The sequence below is a fragment of the Canis lupus genome, chromosome X, assembly GCF_048164855.1.
Source record: "Canis lupus baileyi chromosome X, mCanLup2.hap1, whole genome shotgun sequence".
In the NCBI taxonomy this organism is placed as follows: Eukaryota; Metazoa; Chordata; class Mammalia; order Carnivora; family Canidae; genus Canis; species Canis lupus.
In genome coordinates this window covers 7,807,009-7,825,746 of record NC_132876.1, presented here as the reverse complement: position 1 = coordinate 7,825,746, position 18,738 = coordinate 7,807,009, and positions in this window count along the sequence as shown.

The window sequence follows — 18,738 nt, the reverse complement described above, 5'->3', positions numbered from 1 at the left end:
GACACTGGGCTGGATTTTTCCCACAGGCCAAAGGGGCCAACCCCTGCTTAAAGAGATCATGAATAAATCACATGGTCCCTTCCTGGTGTCCAAAATCAGAAGTGATGTTCCAAAGAGTCCAGCAGCCTGGATTCCTCAGTGAGGATGATGTGGAGCTCAAAGCCCACTAAACACGAGACAGATGTGTAGTAGGACCAAGAAATAAACTTTTGTTGAAGTCCCTGAGATCTTTAAGTTGTTTGTGACCACAGCATGACCTAGCCCATTTTGACTAATCCATGTTTATCCCTTATTTAATTTAGTTGAGTTATATTCTCTCAGTAATAAAGAGAAAACAATAAAGAATGGAATATCTAAAAGTAAGAGAAATATGCAAGCTTCTTAAGTTGCCTACATCCAACATTAAATGTTTACCTGTCCTGTAAAAGGATGCGATTCATTAGTATTTTGGCCTGACCCAGTTTTTCCATTTTATTGTCAGATTCCTTTTTGACTACATGAATGACACGTATAATATCATTTAATATTTATAACTTTATGGGTAGGTAGTCAAGTCTCTCTGACCACAGAACACATGTGTAAAGAAGGGAATGTTGAAGAGATAAATGAAATCAGATTATTAAGAAAGCAGGAAGGAGTAGCAACCACAGCGTAGGCAGAGGCATCAGCCTTGAATTGGAGAAGGAACCCCATGGAGACCAGGAAGAAAGCAGTCAAACCCAGCAATAAGTATAGTTGATGTTGAAAACTTTAGATTAGCAATCATATTAGCTTATATTATTCATAACATTCTCTACTTATCTATAATCTTCACAATAACTCTGCAAATTCAGTAGTATCCTCCTAAATGTCCTTAAAGTTAAGGATGGCATGTCTCAGAAAGGTTAAGTAACTTACCTAAAGCGGTATGACTAGTAAATGGCACAGTAAAGATTCAAACTTGAGAAATCTTAATTCTAAAGTCTGGGTCATGAAATCATTCAATAGTAAGCTTCTTGAGGACAAGGGAAGTGTTTTATTCCATACTCTATGCCACTGGTCCTCAAACGGGATAATCATGTGCTTCAGGGGAGACATTTTTGGTTGTCAACAACTGGGTGTGTGAGGGCCATTACTGGTATCCACTGGGAAGGCCATGTATGCTGCCTAGTATCCTATAGTACACAGGATCATCCCCCAGTAAGAAAAAAAAACCAACTCAGCCAAAAATATCAGTAGTATGGAGACTGAGAACCCTGCTCTATACCTCATTTCCCTTTGCACAAATCCGTACAATTGCAGGTGCTGATTGTTGAATTGAAAACAGCGGCTTCTATTTCACAGAATAATTTTTAATTACTGAAAAAAATTGATAACTGCCTTCCCATGCTAGATTTACCAAAATGTTAGCCTTCAGACACTACTTGGTAGCACCATTGTTGGATCACATCCAATTTTCCTGGTAGTACATAAACAAACAAAACAACTTGACCTGGCTCCCATAAATCACAAGAGGGACATATGTTTTATTTACCATTCCTTGCCAACGTTCTCCAGGCACTTTTGTATTCAGACTCTTAAGCATTTTAAGGCAATTAAAATATTTAAATGCAGCAACAGACAAATAATTTTAAACTTAATTTTAAATGTTCTCACAAACTGAGTATTCTGAATACCAATAGCTTGCTGGTGCTGCAGCAGATCCCCATAGATGCAATGCATTCTGACCCTCGCTGAAACATGATTATAATTAGCAAACACTGGGGAATCAGTTCATTCGCACCTCTGTAAATACCTATGAACTTACAGAGATCAAAAGAGAAAATGTCAGCGGTAGCTGTGATAAAAAAGGACTCTGTAGGCAATGGGATAAACCTGACCCAAAAGCTAATATAAACAAGGTGCATTGAAAATTCTGAACAACTAAGATCTGGCTACTTCCAGGCTCTCCCTCCCTATTCCTTCTACCATATCCACATCCATGTCTTCCATATCCATCCACCACAGTGTGGCTCGACGGATGGGATTGTCCTAAAGTTCAAAAGTGACCATGTCACTTATTTGTGTAATGTTCTGCCTATATAATAAAATACAAACACTTGAGGCTGGAATTCCAGGCCACTAACAACTGGCTGTTTCCTACTGCCCTTAGCCCACTTTATGCTTTAGTCAAAACTACTCATTTTCCATCTATAAACCATGCCTCCTTTCCTGACTATTTCCTTTACCCAGCATACTTTTCCCTCTTCAGCCAGGATTTTCTCGATAAGTACCTGTCCAACATCTCGGGCTTCGGCACTCTTAATATCGATGAATCCATTAGAGAAAACTGCTGTACTATTTGTCCTTGTTAATGGTGACCTTAACAGACTGACACATAGGAGGCACTCAGGAACTGAATTTTTAAATACGTAAACAAAGTAAGGAGCTATAGAATAGAGGAGAATAGAATCATTTATGGACAGATTACGGTATCTCATGAGCCAATGAGTATGATTTAATCAATTCCGTGCTTTTGAGCTCCATAAGAAAAAGACAAAATGCAAGAAGAAAAGAAAGACATTTCCCCATTGTTTTAGCTATTGGAAGGTCATGAAAACTGCAGTCAGGGAAAAACAGAATGAAATCAATGTTTTTGAGATGCCATTCTTTGCATAAAGAGGCAGTGAGTGAGTGAGAGTTACTGAATTAGAGGATATGGGATAATTTTGAGAGGCACTCAAAGAAAAATAGACCTTAAATTTATAGCCTAATTAGAGAAGAATTAGATATGAGCTTCTAAAGTTTAACATTTTTATTAAACATCAAGTGCTTTTTCAGCAAAAAGAAACTAAAATCAATACTAAGGATTATAGTAAGTATTTTTTCCCCTAAACATCAAAATTTCTTGTAGAAAAAAGTACAGAAACTGGGAAAAACAGCACATTCAACTCAAATATATTTTATCAGTTAAAAACAATTAAAATTATATTTTAAAAACAGGGGTGCAACAGAAAAAAAACAACAAAGTGAACTGATTCATTAGTACAATGCCACACATTGACAAAAATTCTTTGCTTAACCAAACCTCAGGCTCTGGAACCTTCCTCTAAGCCCATCTGAGCATTTTCTTGCAAAACCCAGTTTTAGCAGCAACCCTGTTAAGTCAGTTTAACCAGCACACTCCACCCTAGATATCTGATCACCCTTGATACCTGATGTCTGACCACCCTGGCCTGTCTTCAGCAAAGAATCCTGTTTTAACCAGAACCCCCCTATACTGAGAGTGATGGTCCTGAATCAAGTCTGCTTTACCAACTTTAACAAATGTAATTGAATATTTTTTTCTTTAACGACATTTCATGGCAAAAAAAAAAATCGATATTCTCAATTTTTATAAGAACATGAACAGGCCCATTTGTAATTGTTATTAAGTCAGCCAAGAGTGGAGGTTCCTCAAAGAGTTAAAAATAGACCTGTCCTACGACCCAGCAATTGCACTGCTGGGGATTTACCCCAAAGATACAGATGCAATGAAACGCCGGGACACCTGCACCCCGATGTTTCTAGCAGCAATGTCCACAATAGCCAAACTGTGGAAGGAGCCTCGGTGCCCATTGAAAGATGAGTGGATAAAGAAGATGTGGTCTATGTATACGATGGAATATTCCTCAGCTGTTAGAAACCACAAATACCCACCATTTACTTCAACGTGGATGGAACTGGAGGGTATTATGCTGAGTGAAATGAGTCAACTGGAGAAGGACAAACATTATATGGTCTCATTCATTTGGGGAATATAAATAATAGTGAAGGGAATAGAAGGGAAGGGAGAAGAAATGGGTAGGAAATATCAGAAAGGGAGACAGAACATGAAAGACTCCTAACTCTGGGAAAAGAACTAGGGGTGGTGGAAGAGGAGGAGGGCGGGGGGTGGGGGTGAATGGGTGACGGGCACTGAGGGGGGCACTTGACGGGATGAGCAGTGGGTGTTATTCTGTATGTTGGCAAATTGAACACCAATAAAAAATAAATTTATTATTAAAAAAAAGAAATAAACACATGGTTGAAGTGAGTTTCGGCATTTTAATGTATCCCCACTTTCGAGGAAGAAGCCTAATATCAACACAAGGAAATATATAAAGCGCATATTTTCCATAGTGATTCAGTGTATTCCAATCACATTTCTCAAATGGAAGTTCAAAAACTTGTGTTGACAGTGAACCATAAGAGGTGCAGGCATTTTTGAGGATCTTTTCACTTTTCTTTTTTGTTTCAATTTTGTATCATTCTCTCCTGCAAAGAACTGAGCATCTTTTTTCAAAGTACAGATAGTTGACTTCATATACAGATACCCCAGCCTTCTAGATAAATGGACATTAAGGTTGTTACTGTTTCTGAAGTGGACACACTGCCTAAACTGAAAGAAGGGCATTTACTGAAATAATGCTGACATGATCAACACATCCAATTGCAAATTTTTAACACGTCACTTATCATCCACATATTTCTCTACTCAATACCATGTCTAATACTATAAAGAAAAAAAATAACATTTGTCCTTGCTGATTAGTTCCCAGATATTAACATCCTACTTTTACCATTACATGATCATTTATGGAAAGGATGTTTCCACATACACAAAAATGAAAATATTTGCACTCTTTGTTTGTGACCATGTGTTTGAATTATAAAAGTGTTTGTACATAGTTAACTCAACGTTCTTTAACATATTTTAAAATTGCTCACACGTTTTCCATAAAACATAACTGTTGTCAACATGGACAGACTAGTTGCACAGCTTCTGTGACATATACTTGATTTAAACCTCCCAGCAAAATCAATTTAAATATAGACGCAGCTCAAATATTTTATGTGATTTGAATGTTCCACTAGTCTGAAACTGCCAAAAAAAGGCAAAAAAAATGTTTTTAAAGCTTTACACTAAACAGGAAGCATCACAGAGTAGATTATTTCAAAGTCAGAAAGATTTTCCTTTGCATAATAGATGTGCAGATTTATTTTATTGTGGTAAAATGAACATAACATAAAACCTAATATCTTAACCATTATTAAATATATAGCTTAGTGGTATTAAGCTGTGTAGCCGTCATCACCATCCATCCCCAGAACTCTCTGAGTGGACTATTGAGCTCCTATAACAAATCACTCATAAAGTAATAGATTTTAAACTAAGCCAGATAAATAGTTGTACAGAATCTAAAATGGAGGAAATGGCATGCAAATAAAAATCTATGAATCATAAATTTTGCTTATGGAATAAGGTACTTCTATCTGTATAATGGTCACTTAAAATAAGGTCTACAAAAGTCAAACAATGGTACTGAATGGAGACTGATAATCTTTCACACACAATTTCAAAACCATATACAGCTAGTGAGCTTCTGCAACACCCAGGAATAGTTAACTCGCGTGTCAATATGGGTAACTATTAGAACGCCTGAGCGATGAAGGGCCTTTGCTTGAACTGATGCATTTTTTAGGAAAAATAAAATGGAATTATCTACCACAAAATCTGAGAGAAGAATTTATTTTTTAAATGCTGTCTAGACTATTAAAAATAAAATTGATTTAAAAATGCAGGGATGTAACAATCGAAATATCATGTACAAATAAATCTGGGCCCAAGGTACTCTAGATAGTGAATATAATTTTGAATGTCTCATTAACCCTTACTCTCTACCGTCAACTATGTTCTTGAAACGCATCTAAAATCTTGTTTAACCACTTGCAATAGAACAACTATTTCCACATTTCCAGAGTAAGGTAGGCATGCTAGGTGGACAGCACAAATACATTCTTATTTTCTGTGTGTATATGTACGGAGATGGGATTCCTAATTATAGCATTGTTAATAATCATGGGTTTCATGGAATCACCAAATATCAGAATTAGGACCCTCAAGATCATTAAGTGCATTTCTTTTCGGATTTCGTAAAGCAACAGAATGAAATCTGTCACAAAACCCCCATATTTACTAGTGATAAAAGTAGAATGATTGTACTGAGAAGCCCTTCATAGGTAAGTGAAGTTGTGAGCCCTTCATATGTAATTGGAAACAAAACTATTTCACTAAAGAAAACAAATCTCCTGATCCATCCTTTCCGACTTTAAAAATCTAGCAGTCTATGCAGATTCCATGCTGCATGTCTTGGAATGAATTATGGATTTCGCAGCCTTAAGGAGAACAGCCAATTTACACCAGCATGTTATCAGTGCCAGGCTGCATGTAGGACCGGCTGCCCTAGGTACCGATCATCCTTGATGCAGAAAGAGCAGCCCAGGAAAAGCAGTAATATTTTCACATGCATACATAAATACTTACACACATAATTCTGCACCACCCATCCCACCCCCACATAGGTGTGTAGAAATTCATCACACTTGTTGTATGACAAAAATGGCTTTCAGGGGCATTATACTAAGAGACGAGTCCGAGAAAGACAAATACTATATGATATCACTTATGTGGAATTTAAACAAATTAAACTTGTAGAAAGAGACAGTAGAATGGTGGTTACCAGAAGCAGAGTGTAGGGGAATCGGGAAGATACTGTTTAAGGACACAAACTAAGAGACTAAATCTTACCTGTTTTCAACATAAAAATGAAATGATCAATACGTAACATGATAATGGTACTACTGCAATCATTCTACAGTATATAAATACATCAGGCCAACAGGGTGTACACCTTAAACTTACATGATATTTTAGGTTGATTATGTTTCAATTTAAAAGTTGGCTTTCAGGGATTCCCACTTATTTGACTTGTCCAGTCATCATTCATTTATTATCTACCATGCTCAGAAAAAGTGAAAGACATGGTCCCTGATTGCCCATTAGTTACCTTCTTCTTTGAGAACTGTCCCTTAAATACACCACTACAATCAATCCATGCTGAAGAGTTAAATATAGGTACCTCACAATCCTACAAGATACCCCCAATCCTCCAGTTGATCAGTATAGGACAGAAGTCTACGTTTAGCTGACTCAGAGGGAGGTAATATACTGATTGGCCAATTAGTAAGGTTTTTCTCCTGAGTCTTGAGACACAAAGAACAGAGTCAAATGATGGTGGTGGCTTCATTTGAACTATCTGAAATAGCTTGCCTGGGGAGGTGGTGGGGAGGCATTTGGCAATCCATATGCTGATGATAAAGCACAGGGGGAAAAAAAAAACAAGGAGTCTACAGGAAGAAGCAAGAGAATGGCAGAGAAAAAAAGAAGAAATAAAGACCACAAGACCCCAGAGACACCATGGGAGAAACTTTTAAATCTGTACTTTATTTGTGTTAGATTGAATGAGCTCATTTTTCTTGAAGCCAAAAGAATATAACTAAAGCAAATATAAGAAATATGCTATCACTCTTGAATGGTGAATTATTGATAACATGGCGATTTTTATCTTATGCAATACAATTTCTACATTTTCCAATCTTTATGCAGTGATCTTCTATGGCATGTATAATTGGATAAGTGTTCATTCATTCACTCAACAAATATTTATGGAGTATCTCCTATGCGTCAGGCCCTGTCCTAGTTTCTGAATCTATAACATGGGAAAAAAATGGACAAGGTCCCTGCTATCCTGTAGCTCATATTTGAGTCCTTGATTTACCACATTCCTTCCTCATGCCTCATTGTTGAGGCACACAATTTTCTAGAGAAACCAAATGACTTCAAATTACTTCATCTGGCTTGATTGGAAGAGTTTTATGTGTGTGCATGCTTCTTAACATGGAGCTTTGGGTAAAATAGGCAGCTGCAAACTAAAATTTCTCCTAAAAGGTCATAAAATTTTTTGAAACAAAATTATAATAATAAATACATAAATAAAAATAAAACCATAGACTTTTTAAAAATATATGTTTATTTATTTATCTTAGAGGGGTGTGAGGAGAAGGATAAGCAGACTCCACACTGAGTGCAGAACCTGACACAGGGCTCAATCTCATGACCCTGAGATCATGACTGAAATCAAGAGTCAGATGCTTAACCAATTGAACCACCCAGGCTTTCCAATCATAGACTTTTTTGGCAGAAGCCCTATTCAAGTTTACTCAGGTTGCCTTCCATCCTTGGTTATTTGAGTTGAATTCCTATTGATGAAAAATATGGTTTACCTTCTGATAGGCAGAAAGCAGTATATATAATATACTATATTAGACCAATATCTTGGGGGATTCTTAATCATACACTCTGCTTCCTACCCACACCCCAACCCAATTTTTTGGTAATATTGTTTTCTATCAACCAGTCTGGCAATATTTTTTAAAGGCAGCTGTAGCTGTTTCAAATACATTGCAGATATTTCTCTTTGAAAAGTGTAGACAAGAACAGAACAAAGACAGCCTGTGAAGATCTAAAACCATATCTCAGGAAAGTTATCAGCCTTGGAAAGCTAGAGTTTGCTTTGTCGTAATAATTTATTTTCAAGGACAAAGAGTTCGCACAAAAAGATATAATTTGCTAAGTAATATCATGAAGAGTGTAAAGTGTAATTATAGTTTTATCAGCCAAGACATGATATTCTTCAAATAATTTTGAAAGTAACCACAGGATTCTGCTTGGCTTTTTGATTCATAGTGTCCTCCAATACAAGCAGTTAACCTGCAATTGTCTGCGGGCATATGCGTATCTAAAGAAAAATACTGCAAAAAAACTATTGAAAATGAAATACACCCATGCATAATATGCAGCAATTTATCTTGAAATTGACCCAGAAATGGGGTTAAAGGTTTATGTGAGGTTTTTAAATGTAACTCACAACTCCCTTTCCTCTCTAATTGCAGAGAAAGGACAAATTCGATGAGTTTCAGTTGTATTTGTAGTCAAATATAAATGCAAATACTACATACTTTCATCTCTCAAGGAAGACATATGTACTGTGAATGTTCACTCAATATAAATTCACCTGTTTAAGATTGGGACTTGGGTCTTGTAGGAAAAAGTCTCTCCTGAGTCACTGCCTGTGAATATCATTTACCTAGCAGTTTTGGTTTGTTATAAGAGATGGAAGAAGAGGTATAAAAGCAAGAAAAGAGCCATTTGTGGAACATATAGTGTGTTTTGGGCACTCTATGGTCCACCTGACATCCATTTTCTCATTGGATCCTCTCAGTAACCCAACTGTTCCAGTACTTTTGGCATCCTTGTTTTATAGACAAGTGAACAGAAGGTAACCTGCCCAAGGTCACAAGGCTGATATATGGAAAAGCTAGGATTTGAATCTCCAAACCCCTATTCTAAACTACTATACTATGCGGATTAAATGTAGAAATAACGTACTTCCAAATTGATTCATTATCTATTTGTAGACTACTCTTCTCTACATACCAGACATCGGACTGGGTGCTACAGAAATGAATAGGATATATTCTCTGCCCTTGAGGAGCTCAGGGTCTCTGCAGGTAACTAATATATTAACTAATTAATATGAAGTGTGATGATCATAATAGCTAAAGGTATGTAGAAATACTGATAGGACACCAACTGCTTGATGGCTGGAGAAAGACTTCGTAGTGGAGAGTAACATTTGAACACTGCCTCGAAAGAACAGTGGTTGTTCAACACATAGAGGATAAGAGGAGTTCAGAGGAGTGGTGGTAGGGAGGATGCACTTTAGGCAGAGGATATGCCAAGTGTGAAAATATCTCTTCGGTTCCACTACTCCAAAACTATTTAGTGGAATAGATCACTGAAAGCTTAGTGGCAGAGGTAAGTCTAGAATGGTCCACAGGTTAGGAAGGGTACAAAGCATAATGAAAAGTTCCCTTGAGATAAACTGTGCTGTTTACCACTTGGTTACAGAATCCGTCATGTTTTTCCCCATTTCAAAATTGAGTGTTAGGTTGCCATTGTTTTATGAACTTCGTGTGAGTTTTCTTTGGGGAAGGAGAAGTAAAAGAAAGCAGAGGGAAATGTTAGGAACTGTCATTAGCATGTTTATGGTATTCTAGAGGTCAGCTGGTAAGGTTTTCAAAACAATAAGCTTTCTAAGAAATGGGTCCTGTCACCAAGTTGAGGAAGACCCTCTACAAGGTGAGGCTATGATTGATCACACTGCCAGCTCCAAGGCAAGGCCTCAGCATTTACCACTTATATGAGCAGAAAGTCATCAGCAGCTTGCACTGCACAGAAGAGAATAGTTAAAGGGAGAGATAAGGAAAAGCTCTATCAGTTGAAGTAAGTTATTATTTTGCAAGCTAAAAGGACACTTGCATTATTTATAGCTTATATAATAATCCACCTACTCAGGATAGCAAGTAAAATTCTGGAACTGTTGGCTCCAAACTATTCAGAATATTTTTTTCCTGTTTGGGAATATCTAGATGTAAAACATACATGTGTGCACAGACATGCGCTCTCATGGGCTCATGTGGACACATAGACACACATTTCCTTCAGAAGAGAAGGGCCTCAATCTTCCTAGTTTATTTTTTTCCTCCAAAGAAAAGTGAAAAGTTTGCCACTTATAAGAGATCTCTATTTGACCTTGGGTACTTCCCTTTGCAGCTCGGTGAAGGAGTTGCCATGGTTATATAACGGGGAAAACATTTTTAAAGTCTATTCCCGTAGAGTTATGTATGGTCAGCAGGAATTCTTCCTTGGTGAAAATGAACTCAGGGCTGACTGTGGGGTCATGAGGTGAGTTAAGTTTTCTGTTCTTCATTTAACTTTTTCTAATTTAACTTTATTTTGTTATCTAAATTGGACTACAAAGGGTCATAAGTGAGTCTTGGTGTAGATTTATTCTCAGCTGTTTACAAATAAAATTTAATATTTTTTCATGACCTGGATGTTAATCAGAGTGAATAGAACAAGCTCAACATATCCTAAGGAAAAGATGGTCTCTGGCTTAGAAAAAAGTTATGCTAATGACTATATTAGCAAAGGTTATTTTAAAATCTGTCAATTTCATAATAAGTGATTAGAAAAAAAGTGATTCAGCCCTTTTAATAGCTGAGTGCCCTCCTGGGGCTCCCAAGAATACTACAGAGCTACATTTTTATTAACATTTACACAATTCTTCACACTCTAATGGGTGTATTAGTCCAGTCCTGAAGTAGTCAGTATAGACTGATTGTTGTAATACACAGTTAAAAAATAATAGACAATAAACTATTGTGATCTGCTCCACACAGTCAACAAAGATTCAAGGCTTCTTCCATTGAGTGATTCCACTGTTCCTTAAGGCCTAAGAGAAATCCACTTTATCCAATTTCAGAATGAAGGAATATGCGAAAGATCACATGGGAATTTTTTGGAGTCAGCCCTAAATGTGAGGTCCACCACTTGAGTCCACATTCCATTTTCCAGAGTTCAGTCAAATGTTTCCAACTGATTACGGGGAGAACAGAAAATATAGTCTAACTATGGGTCCATATAGAAAAAGAAACAGAATTTGATGAACACATAGTATTTTCCCTTGTAAAGTCCCTTTCTAGTAACTGCTTTGCTTTGGGGGCAGGTTATTAGATACTAAGTCAGTCAGTTCTGGAAATCTACTAAACAATATAGTGCCTATAGCTAACAATACTGTATTGTATCCTTAAAATCTATTAAGAGGATAGATCTTATGTTAAGAGTTCTTAACACACATGCACACACACATACACACACACACATTGGTAATAATAGAAGAGAGCAAGAGGAAACTTTCGGAGATTATGAATATGTCTTTGGCTTTGATGGTGGTGATGTTTTCAGGGATGTATATTTAACCTCAAACTCATCAAGTTGTGTGTAGTAAATATGTACAGCTTTTTATATGTAAATCATACTTCAATAAAGTTCTTTTTTAAAAGAAATTTTCACTGAACATTCTTTGCTATTTATATATACTTACCCTGGCTCAAGAAGAAAAGTCAACAATAGGATAAATTTCACCTTTAAAATCTAACAATGCCATGCTATGTTGAGATTTCATATGCAGTATGAAAGTCTAGTAGAATTACAGAATTTAGGCTAAACAAGGCAGAAGTTATAGTACCAAATATGGGAAAAATTCATCAGCGGCTTCATCAGAATTTTAATATGAATTCTTGTAATCATAAAAAGAAATATATAGAGCAGTGATTTTGTTTTGGTCACACATAGATTGTATGATGAATTTGATGATAACTGTGGGTTCTTTCCCCAGAAATGTTCCCTTCCCATAAATTTATGTCTATGGATAAATTTTGCATATATATTGTATATATGTATGTATATGTATATTGTATATATGTGTATATATATATATACGAAATTACTGTATATTAAATTTCAAGAGGCTAGCATACCTTCATTTAAGAACTGTTGCTTTAAAAAAAAAAAAGAACTGTTGCTTTAGACCGTTTACCAAAGCACTTTAGAACACATACATTTTCTGTGGCCAATGCAGATTGTATGGTAAGGGGACTTACCTTCTCAGGACACTATCTTACATGAACACTAGTAGGGAGAACATTTTGATACTAGTCCAGGAAAAGGGTCAGTAAACTTTTTCTGTAAAGGGCCATATAGCAGATATGTGAGTCTTTCTCTGTCACAACTACCTAATTTGTACCCTTGTAGCATGAAAGCAGCTATAGACAATACCTAAATAATTTAATGTTGCTATATTCTAATAGAATTTTATTTACAGCAGCAAGTAGCAGGCCAGATTTGATCTGTGTGTCATAGACCCCTGGTCTAGAGCAATCGCCCTTGGATGTTCTCAAGTCCTTTCCAGATGATCAACCAAAGCTACATTTGAACATCTCAAGGGTGGAGAGATATCTCCAAAGAAATTTCTTTACACATTAGGACAACACTGAATATTACCAATGAAAGCAACTTTGCCACTCTTTTCTCAAAATATCAAAACTTATGATTAAACATTGCTTTCATTCAAAAATATTCTCAGGCCTAGTATGTGCAAGGTCAATATAGCATTGGAAGACATAGTTTTGTTATTAATTGAATAGTCTCATTTTTAACATAGTATATTCTCATAATAATACTTTCCCATTGAAAATAAATGTAGCATATATTAGAAAAATGGCTAATACTGTGTCAACTGTTAGTGCTGATGAGTAGGCTGGCAATTTAGTTACAGGAAAGGATAAATATATCCTAATGTGGAGCTTCTGGGAAGCAGTATGTACAGAAAGAGACAGAGATCTAGACATACATGTTGCATGGAGGCTCAACACACTATAATGATGGACACACTATATGCGCTACACATTTCTATCCAAATGGGTATTGACAAGGGATGCAACAAAGCAAATAAACCAAGGGTCTATGGACACTCCAGCAGGAATAAGACATACTAGGAGAATACTTATTCTCAAACACAGTAGAGAAAAATAAGTATTTGTAGAAATAAAAGAAAATGGATCTAGGGTAAAGCCTAGGAAGAAAAATATCTAGAGAGGATACATGGTTATGAAGGCTAATGTCATATGGTTTGTAATTCCATGGATGAAAGCCAGTCAGGAAAAAAAAAAAGAAGAGAAAATTATGTACCAAGAGAACTATAAACCAGGTATAAAGCTCTGCTTATGGAACATGAGTCCAGATTCTCTGGAGAAGTGGTAGCATAACTCATACAAAATATCAAAAATGAAAAAAAAAACCTTAATGGGGGTGGTGTCACATTACTATTCCCAAGAGGAATAAAGCTGCATGACTTTTGGCAAAAGCGTCTATTTATAGACAGAAGGAGACTTTTAAATAAACACCTGAGAGAGGCAGAAAATTCTTAGACTGAATTGGGAAGATCAGAGAGTAGACAAATGATGGTACACTGTGCAATGCGACCATAAACTTTCCACAGGAATAAGCAAGGAAATGGCTCAGAAACAGTACTTTTGGCCTTTGATGCAAAGGAATAATAGATAAAAGGCTGTTTTCCAGGAAGATTAATCTGACAACAGTGTAAAGGCCATATTAAGGGTGGAGAGTCTGGAGGCAAGAAGGTGTTTCAGAAGACTATTGTAAGTCCCACGATGTGAGGGGATAAGGATCTATGCAAAGGGGGTTACGGCAGAAATGCAAATGAAGTCATTGTAGAAGATGACGTGCGAAGCTTAGAGCTGTGCTAAACATGAGGATGATCAGGGCAGAAGGACAGGCTCTTAACAGCCTTCATTGAAATATCTTGTACATAATAACCTTAGCTGACTTGGCACATGATTAGAAAATCCACTGATCCCAATTCTTACTTGGCTCAGGTATACAGGATTACAGAAAGACAAGGAGCTACTGAAAACTACGATCACATTCGGATTTAGAAGTGTGAGCCACATTAATTCCAAGTTGCTATATGCCATAGCCCATGCATCTCTCAGGTAGTCTTTCTCTATATTAGGCTCACATTCTTTCACTGGGCGTTGGCAAATCTGACCACACATAAATGAATAACTGTAATTTAATGGTGAAGTTCTACTGCCAGCCATCAGTCCTTTTTTTTTTTTTCCCTAGGGAAAAGAAAGCAACTGGAAATATCAGAATTTGGAGGAGACTCAAAGGAGTAACTTTAGCAGTTAAGGAAATCTTTTGTTGTGCTGTGGCTGTTATGCTAAAGAAAAATATATATGAGGCCAGGTAGTATTTGCAAATTCAGAAGAGAAATACATAAAGAAATTTTACAAGGTTAAATTATAAAGCCAAATTCATAAAAATCTATTGTAAATTAGGATCCTGAACGTATTTTATTGGCTGATCACAAAACTAGATGCATTCTCTAATATATGTTGCCAGATTTTTATTGCCAAATAATTATTATTTGTAATTGCCAAACAATTACTCTGGATGTAAAAATGCATTTCACTTTGTTTTAATGTATTTTATTTATTGTCATATATGTTCTCCAGACTTACCCTCAATCTTTAAAAAGAAGAAACAGGGACAGAGAGGTTCAGTGAGTCGTAAGAGATTTAGTAGTAGTAGTGAATTACTTAGAAACTAGGTAAGCCTGCAATACCCAACCCCCTTCCTCAGAAAGGTGTTGGGTGAACCAGCTCTAGCTGGTTGTACTCATTGGACTGGCAATTTAACCCTGGATTGCTTACAGAGCTCTGATCCAGAAATCCCTTGAAACAAATGCATCTAATAACTGCTCCTCAGCTTCACATATCATCACCGTCAGCAAGCAGAGTGAACCGTTAGAAGCCAAGTCTCCAAACATTTTTCCAAAGACTGTTTTATTGCGAAGAATTCTCTTTGGTTCTTTTTCAAATTTGCTGGTCATTTTGTAAACTCTTTCATTGGCTGCTAACTTTGTGGCATCCATCTTTTATTTCTTTAAACATTTTCTAAATAGTGACTTCATATTATATATGCGTGAAGTCTAAATGTGTTGGAGGCATGTATGTGTGTACGTGCAAATTCTCACTTGCATCACTTGCTTCCTCAAGTGTTTGATGATGCTTTACTGTGACTGAAATTAATTGTTTGGAATACTGAGGATCTATACTGGAATTGCCTTTCTCCAAAGATAATGGGCATCTCATTCTGCCAGAAGACAAGGAATACTCAGAAACCCTTGGCACCGTAGCCTTCTTCGGTGGTGCGAATTAATGCAGAAGTCTCATTTTTCATCTCCCACCTCTTGCAGGGGCAAGGGGATGTGGGGGGAGGAAACTGTCTCAGTTCCAGAAATATAACTGACTTTTGCTCTCAAAGCAACTCTTTCATATTTACTTACCACTCACCTTTAGAAGTTTCAATTCACTGATTTTTTTTCATTAATCTCCTCTTTGAACCCTTAGAGGCTTTCAATGCATTCATGAAACATGGTGGTTCTTTAACTTTTAGAGTGTTAGAATTTATCCATAATCTACTTTTATTTTATTGAGAGAACCTTTAAGAATATCTAGTCCTTCATACTGACCAAAGTAGAATTTATTCTAGAATTTGGGGTACTCTGAATTTTATATGCTTACAACAACTCATAAATGAGTTATACTTCCTTGGTAGATGTCGGGCTTTGGGGAAAAGGCTTAACACTAAGCTTATAAACACAAAGCTGAGGAGATGAGTCACAGGATTTGGCCTCACTTCCTACCATTGTTAGATGGTCATAATGGTATTTATGTCTTTTACTTGGTTAATGCTATAATTTAGCAATATATGAACCATCTTTAAGGCATATATATTTTTCTTCTTTCCTTATTTTTTTTAACTGCCTTGTAGTCTATGTTCTTGCATGAAGTGCAGCTGCAGTATCTGGTAGTAATATATAAGAGATAATGCTTTTATGACATTCTCTATTCAAGGACATGCCAGACACAAACCTAAATAATTCTGATATAGGGCTGGCTATGATAAGTGCTATGATAGCAAGTATATAAAGACCAAATGGCAATTTGGGAGAGAGAGAAGTTCACCATGACTGATGATAGCTAAAGAAATGTGTTTTCTTATATTTTATTCATTTCAAAATTTGGGAATACATTTTATTGATTTTTTTAAAAAATGAAATACATCTTTCATCTCTTCCTCTTAAGCAAAATTATTGTGTAGATTTTTTTCTGAATGAGTTTTTACAAGTTCAAAATCTGTTGTTTTTTTCTTTTAATCTACTTAAAATATCAATAATTCATCAGTGACTAAATATATGACTTGAACCAACTCCCTCCATATTATAAATGTTTTGTTTCTAACAGTGCAATGAAGCCTATAATACAGTATACTAATGATTTGAACAGTAACGCTTTTCTAACAACACTTTTCTGAGTTTAAATGATGTTTGTATTTGAGTACTACAGACCTTAGCATCATTACAGGTGAGATCAAATGAGGATTGGAATACAAATTGGACTCGGATCTTATTACTAGAAGCTCTACATTGAGGCTTTCCTTTGTAATCTGCAGAAAGGCCAGAACAGGGGCTGGACCCTAAAATGGAGGAAATTGTTGTCCTTTGCAGCCATAGAATCATAAATTTTCTCCATCTCAAGTCTTCTCTTTCCTCATTGAATCCTCAGATTTTATGTGCAATGTCAGTGTATTATATGCCATGATGAGAAAAAAAATCAAAAGAACATATCTATAAGAAAATTGCTGTCCTTTCTGATGGCTAAGCAATATTCCATTGTAGATATACACCGCATCTTCCTTATCCATTCATCTGTTACCATTTACATTGATGTGGATGGAACTGGAGGGCATTATGCTGAGCAAAATAAGTCAATCAGAGAAAGACAATTATCAAATTGTCATATGTGAAATATAAGAAACAGCGCAGAGGATCATAAGGGAATGGAGAGAAAACTGAATGGGAAGCCATCAGAGAGAGAGACATACTATTAGAGGTTCTTAACTCTAGGAACAAACTGAGGGTGGCTGGAGGAGAGGTGGGTGAGGAATGGGGTAACTGGTTGTTGGGCATTAAGGAGGGCATGTGATGCAATAAGCACTAGGTATTATATGCAACTGATAATAACTGAACACTTAAAAAACAAAACCACAACAAACAAAAAAACAAAAAGAAAATCAGTGTCATAATTTTTAATTATATAGTAAAATATAAGGATTATAAACCTGATTATCTTCTACAACCCTTTTTATATTTCAATTCTTAAAAAAAGGAATCCTAAAATTTCTTCCCTTTGGTTCCATGGCTCATACTTAATCAACTACAACACTGAAGGACCATTGTATCTCCCAAAATAAATTTGGATGATGTAGCAAGAAAAGATACTGGTATGCAATAGCTCTGGCTCTGTTTTCCAGTTAGTTGCATGTAACCAAGTCAACAAGGCTCAGTGGATCATAAAAAAACATTAATATCTAATATTTATTAAGTGTCAAGCACTTTGGGACATTAAATACTTATTCCATTTAATACTCAGCAAAATCTCTGGAATAATTGTTATTATTTTTTTATCCATTTAACATAAGAGAAAACTTAGTATCTGAGAGAATAAGAAATTCCCCCATGTCCATTTGGTCTAATAAACAATACTCTCCAAGTAATGCAAGAATCAAGAAATATTTAATAGGTCAGTATCAGAAACACATGGCTTCATATTCCATGAGAGAGAAGCTCACTGGGATAGAAATTTAGTTCAGAGAGAAGCACTGAGAGGCACTTTTACCACAAAGTACATTTTCCCCTCACTGCCCCAGAAAGGTCATATGTAATCAAAGAATTCAAAATTTTAAGGATCACTGCAGGCACCATTTAGGGTATATGAGGGCTGTACTGTGAACACCTATGTTTTGGAAGCAGATTGACCCAATTTCCTGTCACAGCTCTAGCCCTTAATAATTATGTGAACTTGTTAAGATATTTAACCTCTCTGAGTTACAAAATGGAAAAAATATGGACATCTATAGTTTTCAAAGACTAAGTGTCCTTAGCTGCAAAAAAGCAGTAAATGATATTTATTTTTAGGTTGTTGAAAGGATTAAAATAATGCATGAAAAGTGTGTAGTACTGTTAGACATATGAGCATTCACAAAATGAATGCTACAGTTAGTCTTCAGCCTTCAGATATTTAAATTCCATATATACTAAATTTGCAAGGAGGACACACTCAGATCCTTATCCCAACTTCCCTGTATTAACTATAAAACAAGTCAAAATCCATGCATAATGTTTGACTCCTCCCGAAGTAAACTAACAGCCTACTGTTGACCAGAGGACTTACAATAGCATAAACGGTCAATGAACATATATTTTGTATGTTATATGTAATATATACTGGATTCTTACAATAAAGTAAGCTAGAGAAAAGAAAACAGTATTAAGAAAATCATAAAGGAGAGGAAATACATTCATA